This window comes from Euprymna scolopes, chromosome 25 (genome assembly GCF_053919585.1).
Source record: "Euprymna scolopes isolate OS-2025 chromosome 25, ASM5391958v1, whole genome shotgun sequence".
NCBI classification, from domain to species: domain Eukaryota; kingdom Metazoa; phylum Mollusca; class Cephalopoda; order Sepiida; family Sepiolidae; genus Euprymna; species Euprymna scolopes.
The window spans coordinates 94,057,634-94,075,964 of NC_136506.1; the positions used below are offsets into that span (position 1 = coordinate 94,057,634).

The window sequence follows — 18,331 nt, forward strand, 5'->3', positions numbered from 1 at the left end:
CACTTTCACTTAGGATGTAGGCAACTTTCACGTCATCCGTCCCGTGCTCACAAATTTTATGATGTACTTTGGAAGTGCCTATTTTACTGTAATTTATATGACTCAAGTACACTAGAAACACTACTTGGCCTGTCCTATTTCACTAGGGTTAAAAAATGTCCCTAAAAAGAGGTAAAAGGTCATTCAAAGAAGGGGACCACACATGATTCACTTGTTTCCCCTTGTCTACATTAGCCTTGTTTATTTCGTGCCAAATTAAATGTTATCTCGTTTTAATTTATTCTCTCTCTCTCTCTCTCTCTCTCTCTCTCTCTCTCTTTCTCTCTCTCTCTCTCTCAAACCTAGCCTCGGTAGAATAGAATGGTCAGGTCGGGGACGGGGAGGAGAAAAGGAGAAGGAAGGCCAGGAAAGAAAGTAAGGCTGGCGAGATTTCTCTGTACATCTTCTCTCCCATCTACCCCAGCACATCGCCTTACCCATCCCCATACAAGTGGGATATTGAGTATATCGCTAACACCCTTGTACGGAAATATTGCCGGCTGCCACGTCTTTTTTTTTTTTTTTTTGCCCGGTGGCTTTGGGTGAAGGCATTCACCTTGTCGCCTTTTGAGTGACTCATCATCTGTCACCTGACCATACCTCCCCTCCTTTTGACTCCCCTCCCTGTCTACTTCAATATTGTCAGTGTCTCTACCTAAAACTGTACTTATGTTTATAAGGACTGTTTTAAGTATAGCGCGGGGGAGGGGAAGGCGGGAGAAGGAGGGGGAAGCTTGTCAGTTAACAAGTTGTTGCCAAGTATCGGAAGTAGATAACCCTTTATCGTCTTTTGATAAATCCCAAATAATGGGGGTCGCGAGGATGAGATGGGGGTCAGAGGAGACGGTGCTCAGTCCAGTTTTTTTTTTTTTTTTTTGGATTGATTTAAAAATGGAAAGAATAGGAGACTCATTAAATTTGATCTTATGCTGTATTCAGGTGTGATAGGAAAGCAAAGTAGTTCTTATCTATGTGCAGTCACCCGCAAACAGCTGTTTCGTTGTATCTCGGCTTTCCAGTATAGTTAGTTTTATTTTTAATTGATTACTTGCGTAACATTACCCACGTTTACACACGCGTTAACATGTAGACACTCGGAACCCAACACGTTGTATCAGACTACGTCACAATGAACAGAAGGCAAGTAATAACTCGACGCACTTTCCCCCGTTCTAACAAAGACATTTATTTCCAAGTACTTTCCCCGAATAAAACGTGATCGTACCCCTTCTCTCTGATCTCTGTCTTCTCGAACGTCGTCGTCTGTCTGTGCACACGTTCTTTTTATAGTCTTATAGTTATTTTTCCCCACTATGCCGTCACTTCGCACACAGCTCGGCGTTTACATACGCGTGTCCGCTCTCCGTTTCATTTGGTGCTCATCGCTTATCAAGGCCCAGAGGCCACTCAAGGATAAGCGTTAATGTTTGTTAGGTAAACACAACCGTGACGATCAGTAACGGTGAAAGTTGGGTAGGGTTTAATTATATAAGAGTGCGGCTCAACAAGAACTTATTTACATTAGACTTGAAAACGGCCATATTATAGTCATCTTGGAAGCAACCCTATGGTATTGTTTTCCACAAAGGACAATTCTAGGAAAGAAACTTTGCTCATGGAATTATAGAAGTTTCGTTTAGTTTTAGGCACAGTTAGAGAGTGAGGGAAATTGTTGGCGGTTGGTGTAGCTAGATGAGTGTTTGTTACGAAAGCTTTACATAGATTGAAGCTAAGTCGAGCACATGCCATAAAGTAACGACAGAGCAGAGATTCGCAGCGTATCTTCTGTGAGAAGGAGAAAGTAGGGAGGAGAAAAGGTCTTTGTCCACTAGATTTCAAAGACGATTTTGTATCTTGTGGGAAAGATTACTCTTATGTGACAAGTGGGCGGATATTTTCATCAAGATTCGAGACCCAATCTGATTATTTGCAACTGTGATCCGGAAACTTAGGTCTACACTATCGCGCTCTTTTGACAGAAATTAAATGGTACTTATGCATTTTTGACCCGAATTTTTGTGACTTCGGCTCGGGCACGACCGACTGCTAACAAGAACCGACAAAAAGTGATCGCGGACGTGACCGACAGCTGTCGAAAACCACCAGGGCAACCAAAAAAAAAATTTTTTTTGGTGCTATTATTACGTGATTTCTACCCTCATTTTCCATTCCTACCTCAATGTGGGTGATTCCTCCCCCCAAATCACGACCGACTGCTAACGAGAAACGACAAAAAGCCGAGTAGTGATCGCGGACGTGACCGATAGCTGCCGAGAACCACCAGGGCAACCAAAAAAAAATGTTTTTTTTTTAAATAAAAAAAAAAATTTTTTGGGTGCTATTATTACGTGATCTCTACCGTCATTTTCCTATTCCTACCTCAATGTGGGTGATTCCTCCCCCCAAATCAACTAAGTGAGGAAAAAAAGAACACATCTATACTCCTATAGTTATTATGTGTGTGTGTGTGTGTGTGTGTGTGTGCATTGATATTCATATTAAAACCCTTTTTTCTATTTGTTATATATGGGCCGTGGAATTGCATTCATCTGCAAAAGATATACCTAATTAGCATATTCTTTTAGACATTCATTTTAATTAATTCCCTATTAGCTTTTCGGTTTTCTTATGGGAGGATCATCTTTAGTCGACTATTACGTGTAATTATATTCATGCAGATATTCTACATGATTTATACTTGCGTAATATTTGCGTAAAAAGTTTATAGTAAACACAAACTTCTTTCTATATATATTTATGTATATGTGTATATATTTGTTTAAAAATTTTGCCTACCAAACTCCTCTGTCAGTTTTTGGTCTACAAACATGAAACTTAATATATAGGGTATTCAGGCCCATGCGAAACTTTATATTTGAGTTTAAGCCGGGGGGGGGGATCGGCACAAAAGTGAAGATTAAAGAAATTGAATTTACAAGGAAAATGTCGAACGACGGCATTACATATAGGCATGCATAACGTAATAGCTATTGGTTCATGTTTTATTTTTTAGCCTTGCAGCAAACTTGTCTTCCAAGCTCAGGCATTAACGTCAAATGAAAAAGTAAATCCTAAGCTAAACATTTTGGTTTCAATTCTCAGTGGTGGCGCACGAGTCATTTTTTTATTTAAACTTTTTAAATCATTACTATATATTAGGTCCAATATAATCTATATCCATAAAAGTGAAATTGTCTGTGTGTGTGCGTGTGTGTGTGTGTACATTTCCCTACCAAACTACTCTGTCACCTTTCAGTCTACAGATTCGAGATTTAACATAAGGGGTATTGAGATTTGGGAAAATCTTTTTAATCGGTTTTCGGTCAGAAATTTGGCTGTCAAGGGGTCAAAGTTAAACGATTTGACCTTTGAAAACTCTACCAAACTCCTCCGTCAATTTCGGGTCTTAACATTTGAAATTTTAGATGTAGGTTACTTGGACATGTATCAAACTTTTTAATTTAATTTGAGTCCAAAACAATAAATATTAAGGGGTTAAAATTGGAGTACAAATTTTTCAAAAATTGACGTCTGCGATCTCTACCAAATTACTCAGCCAATTTTTGGTCTAAACATTTGAAATTTTACAGAAAGTGTATTCAGACATAAGCCAAGCTTTTTAATAGGTTTTTGGCTGAAGATTTGGCCTCCAAGGAGTCAAAGTTCAAAAGATTTGACTTTTGCGGTCTCTAGCGAACTATTCAGCCAATTTTGGGTCTAAACATTTGAAATTTTACATAAAGGATATTCAGGCATGCAGCAAGCTTTTTAATCAGTTTTTGGGCGCAAATTTGGCTGCCAAGAGGTCAAAGTTTACAGAGTTAACCTTTGCAGACTCTACCAAACTCCTCTGCCAATTTTGGGTCTAAACACGCGAAATTTTAGATGTCGGTTACCTGAGTCAAACTTTTTAATATATATATATATATATATATATATATATATATATATATGCACATAAAGTTATGAACATTGGGCCCGAGCAATGGTGGTGGTGGTGGTGATGATGATGATGATGATGATGAAAAAAAGTGCATTGTTAAGAAATGCTGTTATAGTATTGATTTAATACACACACATTTATTGGTGGATATATTAAATTGATAAAGGGGAAATCTTCCTTCTTCCATGGAAATTGGGGTTGGCGCAAATAACCTATAAAACACACCAGCTGGAAAAGTTGATGTCTTGGATTATACAGTAATGACAATTTGACAAATTCCATCCGAATACCACCCTTGTTAAGAAAAACACATAACCTTGTTTCTTGGGTGGTCAAGTTATCTGTGGGTCGCCCGAAACATAGGCCAGATATTATGAGTTTCCTTGGATAAGGAAAAACAAGATGGTGGATACGAATTCTAGTGTCCATTAATAGTCGTTCAGAAATTTAGTTATTCCCAAAAGATAACCAAGTTATTTACTTTTTAACTTATACAAAATAGCATTTAGGAAAACTATTGGTTATGTAAAGGAAGCAAGAGGAGGAGGGACTCTCCAACGTGAGTAATGTTGAAGGGTAGAGACATAATGGATGGTGAAGGCAATGGACCTTCCTATTGAGAGTGAAGATCATAAATACAGATTTGAGGAAGAAGAAAAGGAAAATTTTTTTTAGAGCTTGAGAATTTAAAAAAACTGCTTGAGATTGGTTTACTAAAACTTGTGAAATGAAATTCTGTGGATCAGGAGGCAAGGTTAAGCCCATTTGATTCTCAATAAAATGAAAAGTAAAAATAGCCTCAAGGACACACTCCACCTGACAGCCGGGAAACCAACACCATTCAGAGAAAAGGAAAACCCTTGACCTAAGTCTCACTCTGTTCCAAACCACTGAATCCACACTGTGAGAGACAAGTCACAGATTTAAGGTTGACTGCCCCAATGCTACTAATAGAAGCTGCTAGTTCCCTAGCATCTGCATTTGAGTAAGAAACTTATGAATGACTTCAGTGAATAATTACCCTCTTATTTTCATACAATAAGCCCAGTTATTCTTTTATGTTTTTGGCTTGAAATGACCTCTACTTTCCAGTGACGTTGACTTGAGAGACCATTGCTCAACAGATTGCACACTCTATCAAAAGTAATATGGAGAGAGTGGCAGCCTGTCTGACTGGATCTTCTGATCAACCAGGACTCTCGTTGAAGAAACAGTCCAGTCCCAGCGACCAAACGAGACCCAGAGCGGACAAATCAGGTGACATCACTTGCTGGACATCATTTGGATAGAAAGGGCTGTAGATAAATTTATTCCAGCCAAAAACAAGAGGCAAGGCCATGGAGAATGAACCTCCTAGAACTGTGCAGGACAAAAACATATCTCAATTAACAAAGAAAAAGTCATCTAAACAAATGCTTATACTCTGTTGGCTTTGATGTCAAGGGAAAAGTTAGTTTTGTTTATATGTTTATATATGCAAGGGGAGAAAGGGGGGATAGATGTTCAAAAACTAAAACATTGAAGAGCTACAAAGATGGGAGAGGTACCATTAAAACGAGCGACCTTTTGGGCTCCAGAATTTATTTTTTTACATAATCACAACGATTTGTATACATTTTTACCAGCCTCTTTTGATAACTGGTCGTAAAAGTCTGGAGTGTGTTTTGTCATTTACATCTCTTTCACCATTCTGAAATCGATGAACCCGTCTCCTAACTGTAATAACATCAACTGCATCGGCCTCATAAATGTTTAACAGACGCCGGTGAATGTTGATTGGTTCAATTTTTTTTTCTGCATGGAGGAATTCAATAATGCATCTTTGCTTCTAACGCGTCCATGACAGGGATTGCTTTGTTAAGAGTCTCACACCGTCAATATTTCTGTACGCGTTATTAATCCACCCAAACAAAGATTTTGCTCTTTATATAGCATCCTAGGTGAGCGATTACTATTTCCAGTTAATTTCAGTGTTGTGTGATAGTAATTTAAGAGTTTATCGGTTAAATATTTACACATACACAAACACACACACACACACACATACACAAACACACACACATACATTTACTGTTTTGGAGCACAAAAGGTTGCTTGTTTTAATGACAACGCTAATCTTCATAGCTCTTCAACTTTTTGAGTTATAAAATAGCAAAGTTCACTTTTGGAACGACCCTCATATAGATTTAACGTAAATTGATTAAACAAGAACACAAAGACCCGTGGCATAGTAGATAAATTATTTAGTAAATTCAACTGCAAGTTACACTCTTCTGGATGTTGAAAGTTCAATACTCCTTGCGGTCTACAGTCACAATACAGTTGTGAATTACTTAGGACTTTTATGCAGTCATGGCTGACAAAACAAGAGCCTGCTATCCCTGTGGATTAAATAAAAGGTTTTGTTAGAAATTTCATGCAATTTCCCGAGTTTGGCAGAAACATTCCTGACTTCGACAAGATACACCTGAAAAAGGTGGGAGGTTACATCGACGAAAATGTTATGAAAATAACACTCAAGTTTAGAATAGTAGTTTGAATACTTCAAATAATACAAATAATAGGACAGAACGAGTAACCATTTTTTTTACAGTTTCAAAATGGTCACAAGAATGTTTTTTAAGACTAGACACAAAAATAATGTGCAAGTGAAAAATCGCTGTTGTGATAATGCAAAAATTATTTGCTATGGTTACTGAAATAGGTGAATAGTACTTGAAATCTTGGAAGACTTGTTGTCACTAAGACTGAGGAATACCACCAATTATTGTTACTGATGATGATCACGTGTGTGAGAACTCCTAGCGAGTAAATAAACTGTGAAGAAAATTCACAGAGATGAAAGAGCCTTGAAGACAGGAAATTCACAAAGCTAGAACACTTATCTTTGAAAGGGCTTGGCCATTACTCCTGATCTTAAATGGAACACCTACATCAAATCTGTTGCCAAGGCCACTGGAAAAATGGTGGGATCTTTCTATCGATCCGGTAGATATCTCACTGCTGATGCAATTCTCTATCTATATAAGAGCCAGGTACGTCCAAGGATTGAATACTGTTGCCACATATGGGCAGGAGCTGCTAGAAAGGACTTGTCCTGCCTTGATAGAGTTTAAAATAGACTTCGTAGCCTCGTAGGAGATGTCCTTTTCTCTTCCCTGCAACCTCTATCTCACAGAAGAGATGTTGCGAGTTTGTCTCTGATGTATCGTTATTTTCATGATAAGTGTTTGACTGAGCTTCAGTCTATGGTCCCCCCTCGCCAAATTTTCACAAGAAACACTCGTCTAGCTGAAAACACTATCAATAATTCCCCCCACTCTTTATCTGTGCCTAAACCTAAACGTAGATTCCATGAACAAAGCTTCTTTCTTAGAACTGCACGCCTGTGGAATTGTCTTCCATTTTCCTGCTTTCCGGCTGACTACGATATGGTTGTGTTCAAGTCTAACGTAAATAAGTTCTTGATGAGCCGTTCCATATAAGCTATCAAATTTTTCCGAATTTTCATTACTAATGATTACTATATTGTCCAATTTCTACTGTACACTCTTTAACCCTTATCCTTGAGTGGCCTCTTGGCCTTGATAATGTGGTGATGCCTGTGTAAAAAAAAAAAAAAGGACTTTTCAATTCAATCTGTGTTGCATAAGTGGTGTGCCTTTGCATGCCATCAGGGCTGATAGTGGCCTCTCCAAGTAGACCATTCTTCTTGACTGAGGTAGATGAAGAATTTGGAAGAATAGCAATTATTTGTATCATCGTATTTGTTGAAAAGTTTTTATTAGGTTAACAAGAAAGTTCTTGCAGTTTTTAAATTTTAAATTCAGATGAACTTATCTCGGCTCAAACAAATAACATGCAAATCTGGCGTTCTGGTGGCGATGAAGTTGCTGAAGGGGTTTTGGATATCACTTTGGTTTTTGAAGCATTTCCCATGCAGAAAGTTGTAGGTGAGAGGTTTGGAGAGTATGGCAGATGAGGCAGAGTTTTGTCACCCAATTCGTTCAACTTCAGCAAGGTTCGGTGTAGCAACATGCGGTCAGGCATTGTCGTGGAGGTGAATTGGATCTTTTCTGTTGACTAATTCTGGGTGTTGTTGTTGAAGTTTCCGATGCGTTTTATCCATTTGTTGTCAGTATTTTTCTGCCGTAATGGTTTTGCCTGCATTACCAAACAGTCAGCATGACCATCTCTTGGTGCAACTCTGGCTTCGGGAAATGTTATGGAGATTTGTTGGCATCTAACCACTGAGCTGAGCGTCATCAGTTTTTGTAAAGAAATCACTCTTCATCACAAGACACAACTCAGTTGAGCAACGGGTCGTTCTTGTTGCGTAAAAGAAAGGAAGATGACACTTCATAACTGCGTTTCTTTTGGTTGTCGTTCAATTCGTGAGGCACCCATTTATCAATTTTTTGCCTTTCCAATCTCTCTCAAGTGGTTGGAAATCGTTGTATACATTACGTCTAATTCAGAAGCAAGTTCTCGAATAGTTGTGCATGGATTGGCTTCAATTAAGGCTCTTAATTGATCATTGTCAACATCCGATGGCCGACCACTATGTTCATCATCTTTAAGACTATCATCGCCACTATGAAATTTCTTAAACCACCATTGTGCTATACGTTCAGTAGTGGTTACTGAGCCAAACGCTTCGTGAAATTGCGAGCTGTTTCAGCAGCTTTTCAGTCTAGCTTGAATTGAAATAAGAAAATTGTGCAACTTTTTTGCATCTTGTATTCAGCGTTCTGAAAAGGCAATCGTTTTAAAATGATTGTAATTTAAACGATTTGATAAAGTAAAGGTATTATAACAAAAACTTATTTGAAAATACATCATTTGAAATCAAAATTAAAAATTTTGCAAGAACCTTCTGATCAAGCCGATATAAAGAGACAGAAATTGAGCTGAGTCAGTAATTTTATTTACAATTACCCAACTGGGAATTAATTCAAACTCCCCACAAAGAAACATGAGTCTCCGAGAATGGTTTCTGCAGGAATAAAGCGGGAAAAGATCCCTTGAATTAGAGACGAATGCAACACGTTCTTTCACGAAGTACATCCTTAGAAACTGAAATTGCGCCTTTATTTAGCATGTCACACGTGTATTTAAAACAAGGCCGATAGCCATTAGTCGCATGCTCTCGCGTAATGAATGAATGTGTGAATGTAGGATTGAGATGAAATTCTTAAAGATAAACTAAAATGACCGAAAAATGAGCTGAAATGACTTAAATAAATAAAAAGTAAATGACTTAGAATGACTTTAATGAACTTAAGGATGAATTGAATGACCTTAAGAATGACTTGAATGCTTAAAAAATACCTGGAATCCTTCAAAAACAACTTGAATGATGAGGAGAATGACTTGAATGGCTTGGAGACTGAGTGGTTTTACATAAAATTAATACAGAAAAGTGATCCCCCACTTTATATCACAATAAGTACAGCATGTAGTAAGAACAGATACTACACTTTGGTCTTGGCCAAAAAGCCAAGAAAAGGGTATTTATTTGTTCCCCCACCGAGCAAATTAGGCACAAGGCCGATTTTTAATGTGAGGAGTGAAGGGGGAATGGGGGCCAGCTCCCCGGGGAGTAGGGGAGCTGGATAGTGAAAATTGGTATGAAGGGTTGCCCCTACATTGACCGAGATCTTATATGTGGGGTTGACCCCACATATGGTCTTTGCTTGCAGTATCTGCCGGAACAGATACTACACTTTGAGATATCAAATTTTTTATTCACAGGAAAAAAATACAGTTCGGAAAATGAACAAAATCTTAGGCACAAGGCCAACACAAAAAGAAGGGGGTGATGGTGAGGTTGGTTGATCCATCTCGTCTCTGTTGTAAATTTTAAATAATTTTTCTCTCGACCAGCATCTTTTATCATGGTTACCCCCTTTAAATTTGTATTTATGTGTGTGTGGTGGGAGGAGGTGGTGTTCCTACTTAAACCCAATTTTAAAACATTTTTTATTTATATAAAAAATACAAAAAAGATAACAATATTAATAAAATTTCATTCACACTTTGATCTTGGCCAAAAGGCCAAGAAAAGATTAACAAGCTAAGAACAGCATCTATTAACAATAGACCTTTGATCTTAACCAAAAAGGCTAAGCACAAAAGTGTTACGGACAGACCGACCGACGGACCGACTTATAGAGTCGCTTGCACGCGACTAAAAAGGAAAAAAACATTTAAAGGCAACTCCCGAAACGCAAAAGCGGAAGCGCTCTAGACAACAAAACAAACAACCGATTTTAAAGAGATTTTCATCTTTTAAACGACATATTGCATCTTTGAAACCGCAGATATTCCTTTCACTAGATGTCTATTGCAAGTACTAAAAAAATTATCAACAGGCATAAAGGTCATTGAAACTGACTTTCAAAAGTTTTAAACCAATTATCTTTAAAAGTTCTTAGATTTATGATGAAATTAAATGTTTTGATTCACGTTTACGAGCGGTACTCCCCCCTATATTTTTTCGTCTTTCTATTTTTCAATTTTTTTAACGGATTATTATAGAATGGATAGCAGTGTCAGATGTCGCCATTAAAAATGAATGATAAAAATTTGAATAATTAGATTCACCATCTTTCGAAGCTTATAACTACTTGAAAAATGTAATTTAAACCCTATTTTTTTTTTTTTCAATAAAAGGGGCAAAGAACAAATTTTAAAATAATAAAAGGTTTAATAGAAAAATATGCAATATTTTTTTTTAATCGGTTTTCTTCAAAACTGATTTCAAGAAATTAACCGAATCAAGTATGGGTCACCGTATTTGAAAAATGATCACATTTCACTCATCAAAGTTTACTTTAAAAAAAAAAAACCCACCGACAAATTTTCCATTTTTTTTTAATTCTCTTGAAGAATTACATGAGTTTTTGATTCAAAATATTTCATTTCTTCTTTATGTAATTAATTTTTTTTTCGAAACTCTAAAAAAAAAAAAAAAAAAACATTTTGAAAAAAAAATTTGGATAGATTTTTAAATTGAAAAAAATTTAACTCGTAAAATTCAATTCATTTCATTACGTAGAAAAAATGGCTGCACGATCGTGCGCATGCACTTTGTAAACACTTTTTTTTTTTTAATAAAAAATAATATTTCTATTATTTTTTAAAGTTTATTTTGGAAGTATATTCCATAAAGAAATTAGACAACCCACTTTAAAAAAAGAAATTACGAATTTTGTATATTTTATTCACAGTTTTGTGTTTAGGGTGTCAAAAATTCAGACACACCTATAGAATGGACAGTAATCTACAAGTTTATCAAAAGAGAAAAAAAGTCAATATTTGCAGGGTGTGCTCAGTTTCTAATGCAATGTTTTAATACAGAGTGACCCCCCCCAAAAAAAAACGGGCACCAACTCTAATTAGGCCCTGTTTCTTAGTGTTTTATCCAAATGAAATGAAACTTTGGTCATAACTAGTTTATTATATTCAAAACATCACATCAAAATACTAGGGTCTTTGGCCTTTTTTTCTCTGTTGACTGTAAAATGCTCAGAAAAACTATTGAATATCGTCTGTTTTTTTTTTTTTTTTCGGGGGGGGGGGGTCGCCCTGTATTACCAATCGACGTTTTTAAACCAAATTTCGCGAATTTAGCCCCCCCCCTCCTTTTTTTTTTTAAGCAGTTTGACCTTTTTTAAAAATTCGCTTGAAATTTACCCTTTTCCGGTTATTTTATATACATATTTATGGTTATCTTCAAGTTTCGCCACCCAACAATTACAGAGGCTTTGCCCGGATCATTTTTTTTCTTTTTCTCCTCGAATTTTTTTTTCTTTATTCCTTCTTTTTTTTTAATATATATAATACGCAATCTTCAAGTTTCGTCACTTCACATTTACAATGTTGAAATTAATAGGAAAACTATTTGGTATACTTACGTGTGTACACAGTTTCTAATACATAAAATCGATCCCCCATATAGTCGACGAGTACACGCGCATTCCTTGTATATAAAGGATTTTTCATTTATCAATCTAAAGTCAATAATTAATAGTCAATGTGCGCTAGAGTACTAACTAAAGACTTACATTTAAAAAGTTGATTTGTAGGGGGTATTCAGGTCTGTATTCCGTATTGTTTTCATTGGTCGCAATGTCTGTTTCCGCGCACGCGCATCCAATGATTTTTATGAAATCAATATTTTTATAAAATATTTATATAGAATTTCTTTTACGCTTTATATAAATTTTCATAAAAACTGCATTTTAATTATACAAATCTAAATAGGTTTAAAATATACGGAAGTCGCGGTCAATGGTCGTTTACTAAAAATAAAAATAAATAAATAATGAAATAAAATATTTTTAGTTTTGACATTTTTTTTATTTTTTATTTACTCTTTCCACTAAGCTAGCAGATAATAAGATCATAGGTAGTACGGACGACCTTCTCTTTGGAACCCACCCCCACATCTCAATTAAACAAAAACTTGACGCCGGGGATGTGGCAGTTATAAAGATCTACAACAACCTGTAACCCTGGATGACTAAGACGGACCGGCGATGAGTCAAGGGCTCAAATCTACCCGCCTACACGAAGCGCAGCAGAAAAACGCACACTTCTACCCCCATAACCGTACCCTACCACGACCCTCCATCTGTTTAAAATTCAAGTCTTTACCTAGGGTCGAACCATAGACGCAACAGCTGTGGAATACAATAGGTATATGTGCACGTAACACACCTGGAATTTAAAAAAAAAAATGTGTGTGCGTGTTTTTGCGTTTTTAACTGCTTACATTTTCTTTCTTCTTTTTCTTTTTCTTTTATTTTTTTTTACTCTGCGTTTCTTTCTTCGCCTTTTTGAAACTTACGGTTACTGATTCAAACTGCTGGCCATACGTCGAAACGTCAGACTAGTTAAACATTATATATTACAATAGAAAAATGCGAGCATGGAAAAGTAATATGATTAAGCTTAAACATGGAAAAGAAAAGAACTAGTTGTTAAAACTGGAGAAAAAAAAAAAAAAGACAGGATATTCTAGTAAAACATATAATAAATTTATAACTTAAAATATTGCAGCATTAAGAATTGATTATATAATGTTATAAATTGAATAAAAAAAAAATTCTTAATGCTGCAACTCCTGTGCCAGTCTTTGGTCTACAGACATGAAACTTATTATATATTATATTATATTTCGGTTTTAGCCGGGGGAAAATCGTTGCAAATGTGTGAAAATTTTTTAAAAAGTGGAATTTGTCAGGTGAAGGTTGAACGACGGCATTACGAATATGCATGTGTAACCTAATAGCTATTGGTTCCTATTTTGATTTTTAGCTTTGCAGCAAATATGTCTTTATAGCTCAGACATTAAGGTCAAAGGAAAAAGTAAATCGTAAGCTAAACGTTTTGGTTTCGATTCTCGCTGGTGGCGCACGAGTTTTTTTTTTTTTAACTTTTTAGTCATTACTATATATTGGGTCCAATATAATATAATAATAAATACGAAATCTGCATTAATCAAAATATATTTAAGCGCATTTTATGACAGAGTAATGCCGGGCGGTCAGTTACTATATATATATATATATATATATATATATATATATATATATATATATATATATATATATATATATATATATATATATATATATAGATATATATATATATATACTTTCTTTCTTGAAGTTTTACATTTGGATTTTACCATCACTGGATTTTTTTTTATTTTCCACCAGACTATCCATTCATGTGTAATCACCTTTTTCTTTACCATATTCCCTCTGCTTCACTTTTTTTGGTTTTCAAGTAAGATCTTTGACTTACTTGTTGTTTCATCAAATAATTCTGCGTGCAAAATCCGATCCCGAATTTTGCTAATTCCTTCCCTCTGATGAGAAGGAAAGTATTTCTTCAAAACTCCGCGGATTAAGGACTATCCATTTATCTAGTTTCCTTTTCAGATGTTTTTAACTCATTTCAAAGTGTTTTTTTAACATATTTTATTAACTGTTTGCTCATATATATATATATATCCCCATCTGGCATCAATTAAAATGAATGGCTCTCGTCTTGAGGAGGCCTCAAGTTTTGACAGGCTTCTGGGCTTGACCTTTACTCCTGATCTTAAATGGAATACGTACATCAAATCTGTTGCCAAGGCCGCTGGAAAAATGGTCGGATCCTTCTATAGATCCAGTAGATATCTCACTGCTGATGCAATTCTCTATCTATATAAGAGCCAGATACGTCCAAGAATGGAATACTGTTGCTACATATGGGCAGGAGCTGCTAGAAAAGACTTGCCTGCCTTGATAGGGTTCAAAATAGACTTCGTGGCCTGGTGGGAGATGTCCTTTTCTCTTCCCTGCAACCTCTATCTCACAGAAGAGATGTTGCGAGTTTGTCTCTGCTTTATTGTTATTTTCATGGAAAGTGTTCGACTGAGCTTCAATCTATGGTCCCCCCCCTCGCCAAACTTTCACAAGAAACACTAGACTAGCTGAAAACATTATCAATAATTTTCCCCACTCTTTATTTGTGCCTAAACCTAAACATAGATTCCATGATCAAAGCTTCTTTCTTTGAACTGCACGCCTGTGGAAGAGTCTTCCGTTTTCCTGCTTTCCAGCTGTCTATAATATGGTTGTCTGCAAGTCCAATGTGAACAAGTTTCTGATGAGCCGTTCCACTTAAGTTAACAAATTTACCGAACTTCCATTACTATTGATTACTATAGTGTCCTTTTGACTACTCTACACTCTTTAACCCTTATCCTTGAGTGGCCGGACGGCCTTGATAAGTGGTGACGCCTATGTAAAATATATATATATATATATATATATATATAGAAAGAGGTTTGTGTTTACTATAACCTTTTTACGCAAATATTACGCAAGTATAAATCATGTAGAATATCTGTATGAATATAATTACACGTTATAGTTAACTAAAGATGATCATCCCATAAGAAAACCTGAAAAAACTAAGAGGGAATTAATTAAAATGAATTTAAAAAAAAAAATATGCAAATTAGCTAGCTCTTTTGCAAATGAGTGCAATTCCACGATCCATATATAACAAAGTTATATTTTCTATTTAAATAAATAGGAAAAAGGGGTTTTAATATGAATATCAATACACAAAAAAAAATTATAAGATTGAATACATTCTTAACCATAGCCTGTTTATTATACAAACATTATTGGTTACATATGTGCATACATGTTTCAGTGGATGCCCAATTCAAAGTGATATATATATAAAGTGATATTAAAGTTTGTGTCTATTTCCATTCTATGGAGGCCAGGCGCGAACGCAGACCCCACAATTTTATTATACCATCCCTATTTAAATTAAAACATACTTATCAAAGTATTATTATGTACATCTATATCAAAAACACTTGTAAACGTTTTTTTTTTTCATTTTTTAATGTTTTTTTTTCCATACTTTGTGGACCATGCGCGTACGCAGACCCCACAATTTTAATGAATCATCATTATGCCAGATCAAACATACCCATTCCTGTGTCTCGATACATCTTCTATCATAGTATTGAAATAGGCACAAACTTTGATAAAGACTTTTCATATCTATCTGCGTAAGTATACTTTCATAATTATGTTTCAGTTTGAAGAAATGTGGTATGATAAAATTATGGGGTGTTCGTTCGCGCCTGACCTCCATAAAATGGAAATATGTCACAAAGTTTAACAAGGTTTTTTAATATAGATCCACAAAATATTGTGATAAGTGTTTCAGTGTGAAAAGGTATGGTATAATAAATGATGGGGTTTATCTATTTTATTTTTATCATATTTTGCTTTGGTTTTGATACACCCAAATTCGAAGCTATCTGTTTCCAACCCTTCCTTTTCATAACCTATCATACTTTCATAAATCAGAGTCCATTTTCTGTAGGCTGTTTTTGAACCCAGTCAACGACGAGTACTTTTGCTAGTATGTATGTATATATATATATATATATATATATATATATATATATATATATATATATATATATATTGGTGGTCTTGGTGTTAGCACGAAATGTGTATCAACCAATAAAAGAGAAAGACTATTTATCACCTGAGATGAGAACTTTACTATTTTTTGTTAATCATAGAATTATTGATTGTGTTTCGATATAAAATCGATCATCTCTTTCTGATTAACGGTGAACGCTTTTATGCACTTATGAAAGATTTTATGTCTTTCTGATATTCTGAAAGATTATTATTCGAATTTTTTCGTTTCTTCTTCTTCTTCTTCTTCTTCTTCTTCGCCTTCTTTATGCCAAACACTCGGTCTGTTAGTTGGGTGGTTTGTAACACTTCCGACTGGAAATAGCTTTTTCATCGCTAAACGCGCAAATTGAATGGATGCATCTTATTGTAGATACCTACAATCATCTCTAGAATAATCTCTGACTGTTCGTCTGTTACGCTTAAGTTTGAAATGGAATTTTCGATGGTACGTCACACTTAGATCTTAAGTCACATTCTTAATGGTTTGTTAGGTTTAGGTCTGAAATAATACACTTTAATTTTCGTTGGGCTGTCATACTTAAATTTGAAATATAATTTTTTTGGTCTGTCATGCTTAAATTTTAAATATAATTTTTGTTGGTCTGTAATGCTTAAATTTGAAATATAATTTTTGTTGGTCTGTAATGCTTAAATTTGAAATAGTATTTTCGTTAGTTTGTCATACATTAATCTAAAATAGCATTTTCCTTGGTCCGTCATGCTTAAGTTTAAAATAGCATTTTTGTTTGTCTGTCATGCTTACATTTTAAATAACATTTTCCTTGGTCCGTCACAATTAAGCTTTAAATAGCATTTTCGTTAGTTTGCCATACTTAAATTTGAAATAGTATTTGTCTTGGTCCGTCACAATTAAGTTTTAAATGAAATTTTTGTTGGCCTGTCATACCTAAGTTTGAAATAACATTTTCTGTTTCCTGTCATGATTAAGTTTTAAATATCATTTTCGTTAGTCTGTCATGCTTTAATTTAAAATAAAAATGTGTCTGGGTCCGTCACAATTAAGTTTCAAATGGAATTTTCGTTAGTCTGTCATACCTAAGTTTGAAATAACATTTTACGTGATCCATCATGATTAAGTTTTAAATGAAAGTCATGCTTAAGTTTGAAATAGCATTTTCATAAATAAAGACGCAGACAGAATGAACGTAGTTTGTTTTTCTTCTTTTTTTTTTTAGATGAAAACTTAACAATTACATTTCTTTTTTATTTTCTCTCTTTTTATCGTACTTTTCTTTTCACCTCAACTAATTGAATGTTGCATCTTGTCAATTTTGTCTGAAAAGACGTTGACCTTTTTTTCACCAACTTAAGATTTTTTATCCAACCAATCAGAATGAATGAGGAAAGTTCTTTATACGTTTCTTTATAAATAGGCTTTCTTAAAATATGTACAAAAATAATACATTGAATTCAAAATCTCTTTCACTATACAGGGTCCGCCATAAGTGACTACGATGGACTTTCCGAAATTAATGCTTCCTATTTTTATTCCGCCTGAATGGATCAGAGGGAATTGCAAATTGCATTATTATAATGACTGAACTTTCGCATTCATGACCTGAAGTTTCATCTTTCTGTCGCAGATATTGACGGTATCAGACTCTAAGAAAACAACCCCTGTCATTGACATGCGGCAGAGGCAGAGATGCGTTATTGAATTCTTACATGCAGAAAATATTGAACCTATCAACATTTATCGGCGCCTGGTTGAACGTTTAAGAAGCCGAAGCGATTGATGCCACCACAGTAAGGAGATAGGTTCGTCGATTTCAGAGTAGCGAGACAGATGTAAGTGAGAAAGCGTGTTCTGGGCATTTTCGACGGAGTCATTACAAAAGGCTGGCAAAAGTGCATTGAGAATCGTGGTGACTATGTAGAAAAATACACTATGAAACACAAAAAGTTGCCAATTTTGATAGTACCACTCCCGTCTTCGTAGCTTTTCAACGATTTAGGTTAGGAGTTAAAACAAATATGAGGCTTTGCTTTTGTAACGACACTCGTATATATTTTCTTTTGTTTGTAACTTTATTGATACTCAGACATTTCTTTTGCTCATGTGCGGAAGATTTTCTTCTTCTTCTATGACTAGTTCTTCAAAGCTATCGGACGTGCCCGCTAATCTGGCATCTTTTCAAGATCTCATTGGACTATAACCTTTTTCTAGTAGCAGTCACCTAGGTTCTCAGAACATTGCACTCAACACACATATAAGTAATATTTACATACGTTGTTCATCTATTTTCTCCCGACAACGTATGTCTTTCTTAATATATTGGAACTTTAATATATTTACTCTTCTATAATT

The 18,331-nt window shown here is 35.2% G+C and overlaps 1 pseudogene; it reads right to left on the minus strand.

Moving 5' to 3' along the window:
• Positions 1-9,374: 9,374 nt before the first annotated feature.
• Positions 9,375-9,494, minus strand: LOC145247680 (U2 spliceosomal RNA; annotated as a pseudogene).
• Between the last annotated feature and the right edge of the window lie 8,837 nt (positions 9,495-18,331).